The following is an 18,189-nucleotide window of genomic DNA, read 5'->3' on the forward strand; positions in this document are numbered from 1 at the left end:
GTTAAACAATTGAACAGACACGTGAAAGGGTGTAATGGGGGGAAACCCGTAGATAGGTATAAGGGCGGGCTTTATCAGACACAGCAATCAATCTGGGAGTTTTTAGCGTCCTATGGGGTAGTTGTAGATAGTAACTTTGTTTATCCCTTCCGAGCAACTTACGATTTCGAATGCTATTTCGACCATACCGAGTTACCCACGTTAGGTAGAGTTACAAAAAGCGTTGCCAAACATGTGCCTTTGTCTTGCTCTGTAGCCTCAAACGTAGATGGGTTCGTCGAACCCATCTGTTTTATTTCGACTGGTGACCCTCAAGAATTAGTGACTAGAGTTATTGACAGACTCCACATAATCGCCGAGGCAGCTTATGGAATTTTGAAAAAACAGTTCGAGCCTGTTTTTAAGCAAATCAGGAAGTTATTTCCACCTAAAGCTAGGGGTAGTGATAATAAGTCGAACGACAAAGGGTTTGATAGGTTTCTTAGCGGTAGATTAGACGAATATTTGCGACAAATGCCGGTTATAGGGTTTAATTCAGGAAAATATGATATAAATCTCGTTAAACCGTATTTTATTCAGTACTTTTTAGCTTATTCAAACACAGAAGAGGGGTTAGAGGAGGGACCTAGAGCTAGTTGTAACGATGACGAAGACGACGTAGAAGATAAACAAACACCGTTTAAATATGTAGTTAAAAGAAATAATAATTTTATGTGTATATCAACAAATAAATTAAAGTTCTTAGATATAGTTAATTATCTAGCACCGGGGTTTAGCTATAGTAAATACCTTGCCGCGTATAATGTTAAAGAGACCAAGGGATTTTTTCCGTACGAATATGTAAAAAATTTAGCCGTCTTAGATGAAACGTGTTTACCTCCGCATTCGGCCTTTTTTTCATCATTAAAAAATTGTAACATTTCAGACGAGGAGTACGCGACGTGTAGCCAAATTTGGGTAGAGAAGGGGATGCAAACGTTTAAAGATTATCTTATTTGGTATAACAATATCGATGTAAAACCGTTTATCGAAGCGCTCGAGCAGCAAACTAATTTTTACAAAAATTTAGGGGTTGATATTTTTAAAGACGCGATTTCTGTCCCGGGGGTAACCTTAAAATACTTATTCAAAACACTTCCCGAAAACGTTTCTTTTTCTTTGTGTTCCGAGCGCGAATCAGAGTTACATAAAACAATCCGAAATAATATCGTAGGGGGCCCCTCCATTATTTTTCATAGACATCACGAAAAGGGTGAAACGTTCATTAGGGGGAATAGTAATAAGGTGGTACAGGCAATTAAGGGGTACGACGCGAACGCGCTTTATTTATGGTCTTTAATGCAAAAAATGCCGACGGGATTTCCGATTATTAGAAATAGTGAGGAGGGGTTTAGACCGCGTAAAACGAATCATTATGGGGAACAGGCTTTTCAGTGGTTATCGTGGGTTTCAAAAACAAAGGGGGTAACTTTAAAAACCGCGTTTAACGGGGGTGAAGTTAGCTTAGGATCCCGCCATATAAGAGTAGACGGGTGGGACGCGAACACTCGAACCGTTTATCAGTTCCATGGCTGCCTCTTTCATGGACACCCTGACTGCCCTTTAACTAAAGACAGAACAGTAAACCCCATTAGTAACAGACCCTTGACTGCGTTATTTAAAAAGACAAACGAAATTACGAAGTACCTTACAGATACTGTTGACGTTAAAGTCGTAGAAATGTGGGAATGTGAGTGGGGGAACCAGAAAAAAATGAACCCGACTATTAAAGACTATTTAAAATCTATTGACAAATCACAAAAGACACCGACACCGACCTATGGTAAAAGATGGCCCCTGACTGAAAAACAGATCATCGATTCTGTTTTAGACGACTCGTGTTTTGGACTGATAGAATGCGATATTAAAGTACCGGGTAGTTTAAGAGAACATTTTAGTGAGATGACACCAATTTTTAAAAATACGAACGTTACACGCGACGACATCGGACCGTTTATGAGACAATACGCGATCGATAACAACTTATTAACTAGCGGTAGACGGACTTTAATCGGTAGCTTTACAGGGGAGAAAATTTTATTAGCGACCCCCCTTTTAAAGTGGTATTTAAATCATGGGTTGGTGGTAACTAAAATTTATCAAGTCGTTGAATATAATCCGGTTTCCTGTTTTAAGACATTTGGGGATACAGTTTCAGACGCGCGAAGAAAGGGGGACATAGACGACAAATACGCGATAACTAGTGAAACAATGAAATTGTTAGGAAACGCGGCATATGGTAAAACTTTGACGGATAAAACACGACATGCGGACATTACCTACTGTAGGGCTAGGGATATAGGGGATTGTATTAATAATCCGCGATTTAAAAAAATGACAAAACTTACCGACGATGTTTACGAAGTAGAAACGTTAAAAAAGAAGATAGTTTGGGATCTCCCTCTTCAGATAGGCTTTTTCGTTTATCAGTACGCGAAACTTAGGATGTTAGAATTTTATTATGACTTTATAGACAAATATATAGATAGAACCGACTTTCAGCTCTGTGAGATGGACACTGACAGTTTATACTTAGCCTTAAGTACCGATGACTTGTTAAAAGCCGTAAGACCGGGACTAGAACACGAGTTTTTTGACATTTACGACAAATGGTTCCCCTCAGAAGTATGCGACTCACATAGACCACAATTTATAAGCGGCTAAGGCACGGTAGATAGTCATTGTCTAGAGTGTAGGGCTAGGAAAATTTATGAAAAGAGAACACCGGGGTTGTTTAAATTAGAATATGAAGGGGATGGGATGGTATCTTTATGTAGCAAGACGTACCACTGTTTTGGCGAGTATAATAAAACATCAACCAAAGGATTATCTAAAAATCACAACACACTAGGCAAAGAATCTTTCATGCAGGTCCTCACAACAAAGGAACCAAGTGGTGGGACAAACACAGGGTTCAGAGCATACAACACGGGGATATATACTTACACCCAACACAGAAACTCACTTTCCTACTTTTACATTAAAAGACAAGTAGATGCAGACAATGTCACAACATCTCCCCTAGACATATAAGACCTTTTAGTTTACCAACCGTGACTTTAACGAGACTTTAATGTAAATATGTAAATAAGACAGAACCTTGACGGTATGCTGATGGGGTTGTTTTTATTCAATAAAAAAACTTATGATATAAACGGTCTTTTTTTTTTTAATTTTTTGATGTGAGTTATTGTTTTGTTACTTGTCCCTGAAAGTTATGTAACTCGTTATCCTGTATAAGAGGCATGACTGAAATCAAAATCAACCATTTAAAATACTGGATCCGAGTTGGAAACAGCTCTTTACGGCATTGATCGATAGTCCACCCAGGCGTGGTATTCAGGGAATACTATAAACACCGCCGTATAAGAACCCTATACCATGTCCGGTGAATGTTTTTGTCTTCAGTGCTGTGGCTGGGATTCCAGTGAGAGCACGGGAATGTCGGATCAAACGGAAACTGCTCTTGATATTGGACCCGAGGAAGTGAGATTGTATCCTGTACAGATGATCAGTAGCTTTCATGAGACTAATCAAGGGGAGATGAATCTAGGTTATGAGAGAGTGTTTGTACAGCGACCTATAGGTGGAACCTTTATTGAACCTCTGGATGAGACGCAACCACCACCACCCAACCTAGCTTCTGACAGGGACAGTGACATCAGGTTCCATGATGAAGAGGAAAGGTTGCAAACATTTTCAGGGTGTTGGTCCGACGTTTACCCGGTCGACCCTATCAGTTTGGCTAAAAATGGTTTTATCTTCATTGGACCTGGCGACCTTGTCAAGTGTATTTTCTGTTTGAATACGTTGAGGGGTTGGGAAACGGGTGATGTGGTAGAAGAAGAACATCGACACCATTATCCAGACTGTCTTTTTGTACGGGCTGCACATTCACACACACACACACACACAGAGAGAGGAGTTGTTTTAAGTAAATAAAATTTTTATATACATTTAAATGCTCTTTTGTGATCCTTACCACCACCTTACCACCACCTTACCACCTTACCACCACCTTACCACCTTACCACCTTACCACCACCTTACCACCACCTTACCACCTTACCACCACCTTACTAAGGTGTGACAACTTTCCCATCCAACTTTGAAATCCTACGCAGTCAAAACATCGGTGTCTGTTATACACCACAAACCAAACTTTTTTCATTTATATTACGTTTAACACTTCAAATTATTGGAACTAATTATAAAAGATTATTTCAAGATGTCTAATGAAGATTGGATACTTGTGGCCAGAGGTAACAATAAAGTGACTGAAATACGAACGATGAATCACACCGGATTTAAATTGGCGATTGATAGCCAATTCATGAACAAAAATACTTTAAATCTTAGAGAGCTTATAGATGGGACCGATCTTAATTTTTCCTACAAATTCTGGTGTTAGTATGAGTCGCGTCTGCTTTGAGCGCCTGTTGAGTTTACAGGATGAACTTTTAAAAGCCTTTGATGAATTGGAAAAACGTTAATAAACAAATAAAATATAAGAAGACTTTTGTTCTAATTTTAGTGTGTGATTGTGTGAATGTATATACGTGTAGCATACGCGTACTAGAAAACCAACAAGGTAATGTCCGGCTGATCGACCTAATTACACCCCCAGCTGTTGCACAGCAGCTGTTGCATAATGACCTAAGTACTTCGCGGAGCTAACAACGCGTTCGGTAAAATCGATTAACGTGGTAACAGTTGTTCCCACACTTAACGCGGGCTTCGCGGAGAGACACTTAATGTACGTCGTTAATTACCATAACCCGTCAACCGAGCGGGGAAAAAAGCCATTAATCATCTGGGCCAGCGGCTGCGATCGATATAATACCCATTAAAAACCGCCCAGCGCCTGGAAAGTTCACGGGCGGCTCGATACGTAACAGATGTTACATGTCTGGTTAAAGGCTGGTATACAAAGACTGTTCTAGTACATGATAGTGTTAGTCTTTTATTTAAAACATACATACGTTCAAACAAACCAACAAATTAAACAACAAGTAAACAAACAAAGTAAACAATTTAAAATCAAACAAATAATCAAATTACGTAACTCGTTAATAAAAATTAATTAAAATTACAACATTAAATTCAAACTCATTAAAATCCAATTACGTAACTAGGTCAATAAAAAATTACACAATATAAACAAAGTAATTAAAATCACATTACGTAACTAGTTAATAAAAATTAATTAAAAAGTAAACAAATAATCAAATTACGTAACTCTTGAATAAAAAATTAATTAAAAATTTAAAAAACTCATTAAAACTCATTAAAAAATGTATAAAAATTACGTAACTAGGTCAATGATTACGTCACAAGGTCAATAATTACGTCATAATATCGCTGATTACGTCACAATGTCAACGGAGATTACGTCACACCTCCACCTCCGCCAACCCCAGTTGGCGTAGTATTTTACTATATGTCATTGCGCCACCCGCGCATCCTGCTCCACCACCCTGCGGCAGCTGGTGGAGTATTTTACTATATGTCATTGCGCCACCCGCGCATCCTGCTCCCGAGTATTTTACTATATGTCTTTGCGCATCCCCACCAGCTCCTCCGCCAAGAATTCGCTCCAAAAGGGACATAATATACTACTCAGGTGCTGGTCACATGATTCACTCCTACATCTCAGGTGCTGGTCACATGATTCACTCCTACATCTCAGGTGCTGGTCACATGATTCACTCCTATATCTCAGGTGCTGGTCACATGATTCACTCCTACATCTCAGGTGCTGGTCACATGATTCACTCCTACATCTCAGGTGCTGGTCACATGATTCACTCCTACATCTTAGGTGCTGGTCACATTATTCACTCCTACATCTCAGGTGCTGGTCACATGATTCACTCCTACATCTCAGGTGCTGGTCACATGATTTACTCCTACATCTCAGGTGCTGGTCACATAAATCACTCCTATATCTCAGGTGCTGGTCACATGATTCACTCCTACATCTCAGGTGCTGGTCACATGATTCACTCCTACATCTCAGGTGCTGGTCACATGATTCACTCCTACATCTCAGGTGCTGGTCACATGATTCACTCCTACATCTCAGGTGCTGGTCACATGATTCACTCCTACATCTCAGGTGCTGGTCACATGACTCACTCCTACATATCAGGTGCTGGTCACATGATTCACTCATACATCTTAGGTGCTTGTCACATGATTCACTCGTACGTCTCAGGTGCTGGTCACATGATTCACTCCTACATGCTGGTCACATTATTCACTTCTACATCTCAGGTGCTGGTGACATGATTCACTCCTACATGCTGGTCACATGATTCACTCCTACATCTCAGGTTCTGGTCACATGATTCACTCCTACATCTCAGGTGCTGGTCATATAATTCACTCCTACATCTCAGGTGCTGGTCACATGCCTCACTCCTACATCTCAAGTGCTGGTCACATGATTCACTCCTACATGCTGGTCACATGATTCACTTCTACATCTCAGGTGCTGGTCACATGATTCACTCCTACATCTCAGGTGCTGGTCACATGACTCACTCCTACATCTCAGGTGTTGGTCACATGATTCACTCCTACATGCTGGTCACATGATTCACTCCTACATCTCAGGTGCTTGTCACATGATTCACTCCTACATCTCAGGTGCTGGTCACATGATTCACTCCTACATCTCTGGTGCTGGTCACATGATTTACTCCTACATCTCAGGTGCTGGTCACATTATTCACTCCTACATCTCAGGTGTTTGTCACATGATTCACTCCTACATCTCAGGTGCTGGTCACATGCCTCACTCCTACATCTCAAGTGCTTGTCACATGATTCACTCCTACATGCTGGTCACATGATTCACTCCTACATCTCAGGTGCTGGTCACATGATTCACTTCTACATCTCAGGTGCTGGTCACATGATTCACTCCTACATCTCAGGTGCTTGTCACATGATTCACTCCTACATCTCAGGTGCTGGTCGCATGATTCACTCCTACATCTCAGGTGCTGGTCACATGATTCACTCCTACATCTCAGGTGCTGGTCACATGATTCACTCCTACATCTCAGGTGCTGGTTTCATGATTCACTCCTACATCTCAGGTGCTGGTCAAATGATTCACTCCTACATCTCAGGTGCTGGTCACATGATTCACTCCTACATCTAATGTGCTGGTCACATGATTCACTCCTACATCTCTGGTGCTTGTCACATGATTCACTCCTACATCTCAGGTGCTGGTCACATGACTCACTCCTACACCTTAAGTGCTGGTAACATGATTCACTCCTACATCTCAGGTGCTGGTCACATGATTCACTCCTACATCTCAGGTGCTGGTCACATGATTCACTCCTATATCTCAGTTTCTGGTTACATGATTCACTCCTACATCTCATGTGCGGGTCACATGATTCACTCCTTCTTGCTGGTCACATGATTCACTCCTACATCTTAGGTGCTGGTCACATGATTCACTCCTACATCTCAGGTGCTGGTCACATGATTCACTCCTAAATCTCACGTTCTTGTCACATGATTTACTCCTACATCATGCTTGTCACATGATTCACTCCTACATCTCAGGTGCGGGTCACATGATTTACTCCTACATCTCAGGTGCTGGTCACATGACTCGCTCCTACATTTCAGGTGCTGGTCACATGATTCACCCCAAAATCTCACGTTCTTGTCACATGATTTACTCCTACATCATGCTGGTCACATGATTCACTCCTACATCTCAGGTGCTGGTCACATGATTCACTCCTACATATCAGGTGCTGGTCACATGATTCACTCCTAAATCTCACGTTCTTGTCACATGATTTACTCCTACATCATGCTGGTCAAATGATTCACTCCTACATCTTAGGTGCTGGTCACATGATTCACTCCTACATCTCAGGTGCTGGTCACATGATTCACTCCTTCATGCTGGTCACATGATTCACTTCTACATCTTAGGTGCTGGTCACATGATTCACTCCTACATCTCAGGTGCTGGTCACATGATTCACTCCTACATGCTGGTCACATGATTCACTCCTACATCTTAGGTGCTGGTCACATGATTCACTCCTACATCTCAGGTGCTGGTCACATGATTCACTCCTTCATGCTGGTCACATGATTCACTTCTACATCTAATGTGCTGGTCACAGGATTCACTCCTACATCTCAGGTGCTGGTCACATGACTCACTCCTACACCTCAAGTGCTGGTAACATGATTCACTCCTACATCTCAGGTGCTGGTCACATGATTCACTCCTACATCTCAGGTGCTGGTCACATGATTTACTCCTATATCTCAGTTTCTGGTTACATGATTCACTCCTACATCTCATGTGCGGGTCACATGATTCACTCCTTCTTGCTGGTCACATGATTCACTCCTACATCTTAGGTGCTGGTCACATGATTCACTCCTACATCTCAGGTGCTGGTCACATGATTCACTCCTAAATCTCACGTTCTTGTCACATGATTTACTCCTACATCATGCTTGTCACATGATTCACTCCTACATCTCAGGTGCGGGTCACATGATTTACTCCTACATCTCAGGTGCTGGTCACATGACTCGCTCCTACATCTCAGGTGCTGGTCACATGATTCACCCCAAAATCTCACGTTCTTGTCACATGATTTACTCCTACATCATGCTGGTCACATGATTCACTCCTACATCTCAGGTGCTGGTCACATGATTCACTCCTACATCTCAGGTGCTGGTCACATGATTCACTCCTAAATCTCACGTTTTTGTCACATGATTTACTCCTACATCATGCTGGTCAAATGATTCACTCCTACATCTTAGGTGCTGGTCACATGATTCACTCATACATCTCAGGTGCTGGTCACATGATTCACTCCTTCATGCTGGTCACATGATTCACTTCTACATCTTAGGTGCTGGTCACATGATTAACTCCTACATCTCAGGTGCTGGTCACATGATTCACTCCTACATCTCAGGTGCTGGTCACATGACTCACTCCTACATCTCAGGTGCTGGTCACATGATTCACTCCTACATCTCAGGTGCTGGTCACATGATTCACTCCTACATCTCAGGTGCTGATCACATGATTCACTCCTACATCTCAGGTGCTGGTCACATGATTCACTCCTTCATGCTGGTCACATGATTCACTCCTACATCTTAGGTGCTGGTCACATGATTCACTCTTACATCTCAGGTGCGGGTCACATGATTCACTCCTACATCTCAGGCGTTGGTCACATGATTCACTCCTACATCTCAGGTGCTGGTCACATGACTTACTCCTACATCTTAGGTGCTGGTCACATGACTCGCTACTACATCTCAGGTGCTGGTCACATGATTCACTACTACATCTCAGGTTCTTGTCACATGACTCGCTTCTACATCTCAGGTGCTGGTCACATGATTCACTCCTACATCTCAAGTGCTGGTAACATGATTCACTCCTATATCTCAGTTTCTGGTTACATGATTCACTCCTACATCTCATGTGCGGGTCACATGATTCACTCCTTCATGCTGGTCACATGATTCACTCCTACATCTTAGGTGCTGGTCACATGATTCACTCCTACATCTCAGGTGCTGGTCACATGATTCACTCCTAAATCTCACGTTGTTGTCACATGATTTACTCCTACATCATGCTTGTCACATGATTCACTCCTACATCTCAGGTGCGGGTCACATGATTTACTCCTACATCTCAGGTGCTGGTCACATGACTCGCTCCTACATCTCAGGTGCTGGTCACATGATTCACTCCTTCATGCTGGTCACATGATTCACTTCTACATCTTAGGAGCTAGTCACATGATTCACTCCTACATCTCAGGTGCTGGTCACATGATTCACTCCTACATCTCAGGTGCTGGTCACATGATTCACTCCTACATCTAATGTGCTGGTCACATGATTCACTCCTACATCTCAGGTGCTGGTCACATGATTCACTCCTTCATGCTGGTCACATGATTCACTCCTACATCTTAGGTGCTGGTCACATGATTCACTCTTACATCTCAGGTGCGGGTCACATGATTCACTCCTACATCTCAGGCGTTGGTCACATGATTCACTCCTACATCTCAGGTGCTGGTCACATGATTCACTCCTAAATCTCACGTTCTTGTCACATGATTTACTCCTACATCATGCTGGTCACATGATTCACTCCTACATCTCAGGTGCTGGTCACATGATTCACTCCTAAATCTCACGTTCTTGTCACATGATTTACTCCTACATCATGCTGGTCAAATGATTCACTCCTACATCTTAGGTGCTGGTCACATGATTCACTCCTACATCTCAGGTGCTGGTCACATGATTCACTCCTTCATGCTGGTCACATGATTCACTTCTACATCTTAGGTGCTGGTCACATGATTCAATCCTACATCTCAGGTGCTGGTCACATGATTCACTCCTACATCTCAGGCGCTGGTCACATGATTCACTCCTACATCTAATGTGCTGGTCACATGATTCACTCCTACATCTCAGGTGCTGGTCACATCATTCACTCCTACATCTCAGGTGCTGGTCACATGACTCACTCCTACATCTCAGGTGCTGGTCACATGATTCACTCCTACATCTCAGGTGCTGGTCACATGATTCACTCCTACATCTCAGGTGCTGATCACATGATTCACTCCTACATCTCACGTGCTGGTCACATGATTCACTCCTTCATGCTGGTCACATGATTCACTCCTACATCTTAGGTGCTGGTCACATGATTCACTCTTACATCTCAGGTGCGGGTCACATGATTCACTCCTACATCTCAGGCGTTGGTCACATGATTCACTCCTACATCTCAGGTGCTGGTCACATGACTTACTCCTACATCTTAGGTGCTGGTCACATGACTCGCTACTACATCTCAGGTGCTGGTCACATGATTCACTACTACATCTCAGGTTCTTGTCACATGACTCGCTCCTACATCTCAGGTGCTGGTCACATGATTCACTCCTACATCTCAAGTGCTGGTAACATGATTCACTCCTACATCTCAGGTGCTGGTCACATGATTCACTCCTATATCTCAGTTTCTGGTTACATGATTCACTCCTACATCTCATGTGCGGGTCACATGATTCACTCCTTCATGCTGGTCACATGATTCACTCCTACATCTTAGGTGCTGGTCACATGATTCACTCCTACATCTCAGGTGCTGGTCACATGATTCACTCCTAAATCTCACGTTCTTGTCACATGATTTACTCCTACATCATGCTTGTCACATGATTCACTCCTACATCTCAGGTGCGGGTCACATGATTTACTCCTACATCTCAGGTGCTGGTCACATGACTCGCTCCTACATCTCAGGTGCTGGTCACATGATTCACCCCTAAATCTCACGTTCTTGTCACATGATTTACTCCTACATCATGCTGGTTAAATGATTCACTCCTACATCTTAGGTGCTGGTCACATAATTCACTCCTACATCTCAGGTGCTGGTCACATGATTCACTCCTTCATGCTGGTCACATGATTCACTTCTACATCTTAGGTGCTGGTCACATGATTCACTCCTACATCTCAGGTGCTGGTCACATGATTCACTCCTACATCTCAGGTGCTGGTCACATGATTCACTCCTACATCTAATGTGCTGGTCACATGATTCACTCCTACATCTCAGGTGCTGGTCACATGATTCACTCCTACATCTCAGGTGCTGGTCACATGACTCACTCCTACATCTCAGGTGCTGGTCACATGATTCACTCCTACATCTCAGGTGCTGGTCACATGATTCACTCCTACATCTCATTTGCTGATCACATGATTCACTCCTACATCTCAGGTGCTGGTCACATGATTCACTCCTTCATGCTGGTCACATGATTCACTCCTACATCTTAGGTGCTGGTCACATGATTCACTCTTACATCTCAGGTGCGGGTCACATGATTCACTCCTACATCTCAGGCGTTGGTCACATGATTCACTCCTACATCTCAGGTGCTGGTCACATGACTTACTCCTACATCTTAGGTGCTGGTCACATGACTTGCTACTACATCTCAGGTGCTGGTCACATGATTCACTACTACATCTCAGGTTCTTGTCACATGACTCGCTCCTACATCTCAGGTGCTGGTCACATGATTCACTCCTACATCTCAAGTGCTGGTAACATGATTCACTCCTACATCTCAGGTGCTGGTCACATGATTCACTCCTACATCTCAGGTGCTGGTCACATGATTCACTCCTACATCTTAGGTGCTGATCACATGATTCACTCCTACATCTCAGGTGCTGGTCACATGATTCACTTCTTCATGCTGGTCACATGATTCACTCCTACATTTTAGGTGCTGGTCACATGATTCACTCTTACATCTCAGGTGCGGGTCACATGATTCACTCCTACATCTCAGGCGTTGGTCACATGATTCACTCCTACATCTCAGGTGTTGGTCACATGACTCACTCCTACATCTTAGGTGCTGGTCACATGACTCGCTACTACATCTCAGGTGCTGGTCACATGATTCACTACTACATCTCAGGTTCTTGTCACATGACTCGCTCCTACATCTCAGGTGCTGGTCACATGATTCACTCCTACATCTCAGGTGCTGGTCACATGATTCACTCCTACATCTCAGGTGCTGGTCACATGATTCACTCCTACATCTCAGGTGCTGGTCACATGATTCACTCCTACATCTCAGGTGCTGGTCACATGATTCACTCCTACATCTTAGGTGCTGGTCACATGACTCACCACAACGAGATTATAGACAGAGACCTAACCCTCACGTTCCTGGTGTGATCATATGACTCAAGTCCACATTTCAGATCCTCATCACGTGACTAACAAACCCATCTTATGTGACACGTCTACTCTATGACATTAGTCTCAGCAGACTCAAATGTTAACACGAGATCACTAAATATTCCCCTTATACACCTTAATACATTTTTTTAAATTTGGTATCTTTCTTGCTTGAACATTATTTATTCCGTAGACTTATGTTCTCTAAATAGCACACGATTTTTAATATAAAATATCGATTTATCAGAGTTTGCATTACTTCCTCACATAGTTACTTCGCATCAGCAGTTTTACAGTAATTTCCAAATGCACGTGTCAGATCTACCTTGGCCTACTTTAAAGATGCACTTGAGGGGAAATCTGGATACAGTTGTAAAGGTCGTTTTGACCGTTTCACACGTTAGAAATATGAAAAAAAAGCAAGAACAAGGTCACCTGTGAAAATTGTAGGCAGTGTTTCTTCCAAACTTTTTTCTCCGGGGAGGGGGTGGGGGGTGGGGGGGAATGGGGCACTTGATGTTTTCGGGATGTGGAGGTCGACCTTTTTCGGGGGGGGGGGGGGGGCGAACACTAGCAAAAGTGTATTTTTACTATATAAATTCCATCTCGTTCGGGTCGGGAGGGGGGGGGGGGGGGTTGGTAGACTTTCTTCGGAAGAGATGCCAGGAGGAAGCTTTGATTGTAGGTTCCCACGTTCAAATATTGATGCTCAGTTTGATAGCCATAGTGGGGGCACGTAACGTGTTCACACGTTGGCATTATAACTGTTTGACCGATGGTGCTGCAAAAAATTATCTGCATGCAAATTTTTGGTTTGTTGTTTTTTAATTATGTCTTGTGCACAAGGGTTCTAAATTTGTTTTTGATGACTTCTGTTTTTAGAAAATAACAATAAAGTATAAAATACTTGAATACTTAGAAATGTATTTTCATCGTAATAGTGTTTGTGTATTTAGTGGATATTTCACTTTACACCGTGTATCTTTATTGCGGCGAGATCGATTGTGTAGTAAAGCACAATGATAAAGTCAATGTCAATTGTAGGCTGGAATGAGATTAACAGAAAAGATGAAAAAATTGCTAAATCAAACGTTTATAATAATTAAAAAACTAGTATATAAAAGGTAATTCTATCAGAAAAAAATCAACTGTTAGATTGTAAAGAGAAGATTTAGTTATTTTATACCGTTTATAATTTTTTTGTGATCTCAATAAATGAATCAAACACAAGTTAGCCCATTGCAAGAATCAACAGATATATGAGCTCATGGCTCAACAGTTGGGTGAGTTCAAGGTTTAACAGACAAGATGGCTACGTTCGAGAGTTGGGTGAGGTAATTGATAAAATAAATACTTAGTCCATTGTGTAAAAAAATAGGTGAGCCCATTGCTAAATTTAATTAAGTAAGCTCAAGACTAATATCAGCAGTTGCGTGAATTTATGGCTAAACTTTAGCGAGAGGTAATCACATTTTCGATAAACGATGTGTGACAACATTTCTCACAGAGCTGTCTCTACTTTATAGAGTGACATACAGCAGATATAATTAACAAGAAAGAGAAAGAGACTACGGTTTAGCGTGCTTTTCTTCCATCTCATCTCATGGTAAGCGATGAGATCAATGTGACCACGATTACTACGATTTTATATCATTCTTTTTTTTCAAGCGTGTGTCTAGACTGTGTGAGACAGATTAAAACTACCAGCACTGACTGCGGCTTTTTGTTGATTATGTCAGACTGGGTTCTTGTGAATTAAAGTAAAGATTTCTTTTTATTAGTCTGTGCTCCTGTAAACTAAAAAAATATTAATTTATTTGACAATGTACAAACGTATGGTATTGTTGATATGCAGGCATAGTTTTATATTAGTGTCACATAGTGATTATCTGATTTAAATGTATATATGTGACTCGCGTCGAGTTGACCTGAAACTCTGGGAATGTCTCCAGGCTATGGGTCTGGTCATGTAGAAAAAAATAAAGCAGACAAAAGTTTGTATTTGAGATTTTGTTGGCGCAGATCTACAGTAAGTTTGTTGAGAACGAACGAACTTTTGTGATATAATTAAAGTGAGATGGTTTATGTAGATAAGTGTTGTACCCCATTGTTCTTTGCTTTTTGGATAACCGTGTTGTTAAAAATGTTAGGACATTTTTTTCTGTGCCATTTTTTTGTTTTGGACTGCTTCATTAGCTATTACTAGTGTTAACTTGCTGATTCATTTATGGTTTGAAATGAGGCATTCGTTCTTATCTGTACCTGTATCTAGTTTTCAACAGAACATGCTTATTTCAGTTTAAAATAAATTATATATATATATATATATATATATATATATATATATATATATATATATATATATATATATATATATACTAGCGCACCCGACCCCCGCGCGTTGCCGCGGGGATAGAAGAAAGTCTGACGAAATATATTAGAAGGATATCACCAATGCATTACAAATCATATGTTCTTAAACGCGCGTCCTTCTGTTCTAAAACTGTGTTATTTAACTGTAAACAGTGCTTGCGCTTGGATAATAATTATCGGGACACGGGTTTTCCTACACTACCGCATGAAACCTTGAGTGTACATTAATCACTCACCGAAATAATGAGGTAGAACACACTTCGGTGACCACCCATGTGTCAGGGACGTAGAGGGGCGCTCTCAGGAGCCCCTCACCCCCCGATTACACTACCGCATAAGCGCAGCGTACGGCTCCTGGCTCCTTAAAACTACCAGGCGCCATCGTGCTCATAGGATTACCAAGCGTGCCAATAGCACCCTGTAAATAATGATGCAGATTCCGTCATTCGCTAAAGTGACACAAATAAACAGAAATGTTTTCTTTAACACGTAAAAAAATTATTTGACGTGTTTTAAACATCAGTGTGACTGATGCAATATGGTAGCGTTACTAATGGTCTATTATAAGTTGCTCGATCTCAATTTCTGACTGGATCGTCTAATAATAGATGCTTATTGCATCATTTGCAAGGTGACGAAACTAGACAGTAGGCTCCTCATATTCAAAAAGTTATTCTTTTCATCTTTCGCAAGGTAACGAAACTGTACAGGATTTCCTCGCGTTACAAAGTTATTTTTAGAAGCCTGTTGTTGTTTTACCGCTGAAATATAGTAGTACCCCTTACTCGCTATGCAGGACGCTCGATTAACGGATGCCAAGTGCCAACATAGTCGCTCTGAAACTCTGGGCGCCAAACCGTGTATTGACGAAAATTGTACCCTACATGGCGCCGCTCATAAGAAACTTTAGTTTTTTTTTTCGCAGAAATATTCTCGGGAGTATTCTCATCTACTACTTAAAGTTTCATGGCACTCCGATGAACCGCATCCGAGTTTTATTTTTTATATACAGTGTATAGAGAAAAAAATCGCTCCCCCCGGGGGCACCGCCCTTGCAATATTAAAAAATATTTTTTTTTTGCAGAACCACACCCTTGTGTGTTCTAATCTTCTCCCCAAAGTTTCATGGTACACGAATGAACGGGGCGCCACCCCAGCGAATTTGAAAATGTTTTAGCGCAGAAACCTCTCCAGGAATATTCTCAACATGTTCCCAAAAGTTTCATGGCGATCGTGTGAACGGTGTCACGGCAATTCACTTTTATTATTTTTATATACGGTATATAGAGAAAAATTGCACCCTCCCGTGGCGCCGCCCTTGTGAAATTAAAAATGATTTTTTTTTTACAGAACCCTTCCTTAAAGTGTTCTAATGAACTCACCAAAGTTTGATAGCGATCAGATGAATGGTGTCAAAATAAAAAATCGACTTTTATTTGTTTATAGGGAAAAACAAATCCCTGCGAATTTGAAATTTTTTTACGCAGAAACCTCCCCAGGAATATTTACTACAACTTCCCAAAGTTTCACGGCGATGTGTTGAGAGGTGTAGTAATGCATAAAGGACAAACAAACAGACAGACAAACACACATACATTGCTATATATATATATATATATATATATATATATATATATATATATATATATATATATATATATATATATATATATATATATATATATATATAAACAAACACATTTTTTGTTTTATAATGATCAGTATTTTTTATAATTTACAATGGGGATTTGATTAAAATATACACATATTGTAGGAATGAACTACACTAGACATAACATCACATTGCAGAAATATTGAATTGCTATGAAAAACAAAATATTTATTAATAAGATGATCCATCTTCCCCTTCTTGCTATTCCCCCCCCCCCCCCAGGTAACGTTACACGCTTAGGCCTGGAGTCCAGCGGCATAATAGCGCTGGACGAGACTTGATCTTGGACTGCGGTCAATGGGCGGAGCTACACGTTATATGTGGTGTTAAGGCGCTTAACATTATATTATAACCAAATTCTTTTTTGTGCCACGGAAGGTTATTGTTATGACAAGCCACCGTGTAGAGAGAAGGACTGTGTGGCTTTGTGTGAAGGCTAATAAAAACGTTCTTGTATCAACCATATTGTTATATATTAATAACGATCTTGGGATGGGAAACTTATAAACCTATGTATGAATTAATCATCTGATGTGTTCATTTTTAGCAGAGCTTAAATTTACATTTAATGTTGTGGGCGCGTCGAGACAGGTCAGCCTGCTCTATACGGGGAGAGTAAGTGGGCGTGGGGGGGGGGCATGTTGTTTAAAACTAGAGTCAGCCTGGAATGTGTGCGTGTGGGGGGGGGGGTAAGTATTGTTTGTTGTGGTCTGTCTAGTATGTGATGAGGGATAAGTCTACTGAGGTCAGCCTTGTATGTGTGTGGAGGAGGGGGGGGGGGTAAGCCTACTGGCTGGCTTGAAACCACATCATCATCGTAAGCTTCTCGTTTTAAAAGTAGCGTAGGCAGGTATGGTTTAGTCATATATATATATATATATATATATATATATATATATATATATATATATATATATATATATATATATATATATATATATATATATATATGTGTGTGTGTGTGTGTGTATTTTTTATATTTACATGTGTGTGTATTTTACACTCTCCTGAACAAATTACACTCCCAGGCTTTGTTTTCACTCCCACTCCAAATCCTACACTCTCAACCGTTGTTTACATTCGAATAAAAAACAAAATGCACTCCCAAATCACATAAAACCTATTACTCCAATTTTTCCTACACATTCTCGCTACACAATTTATGTTACCAACTTTTAACATTGCCCAATACACCCCACTCCCTCAAACAGACACAACTTACCCTAAGTAAACACAATACATTTCCCCCATCACACAATGGAAACAAAAGCTGAAA

General features: G+C 41.2%; 1 pseudogene; it reads left to right on the forward strand.

The window, feature by feature from the left end:
- Positions 1-1,995: 1,995 nt before the first annotated feature.
- On the forward strand, positions 1,996-12,865 carry LOC131939970 (uncharacterized; annotated as a pseudogene).
- The last annotated feature ends 5,324 nt before the right edge of the window (positions 12,866-18,189 follow it).

The sequence above is a fragment of the Physella acuta genome, unplaced genomic scaffold (assembly GCF_028476545.2).
Source record: "Physella acuta isolate Inbredline_101_S28 unplaced genomic scaffold, ASM2847654v3 ptg000306l, whole genome shotgun sequence".
Lineage (NCBI taxonomy): Eukaryota > Metazoa > Mollusca > Gastropoda > Physidae > Physella > Physella acuta.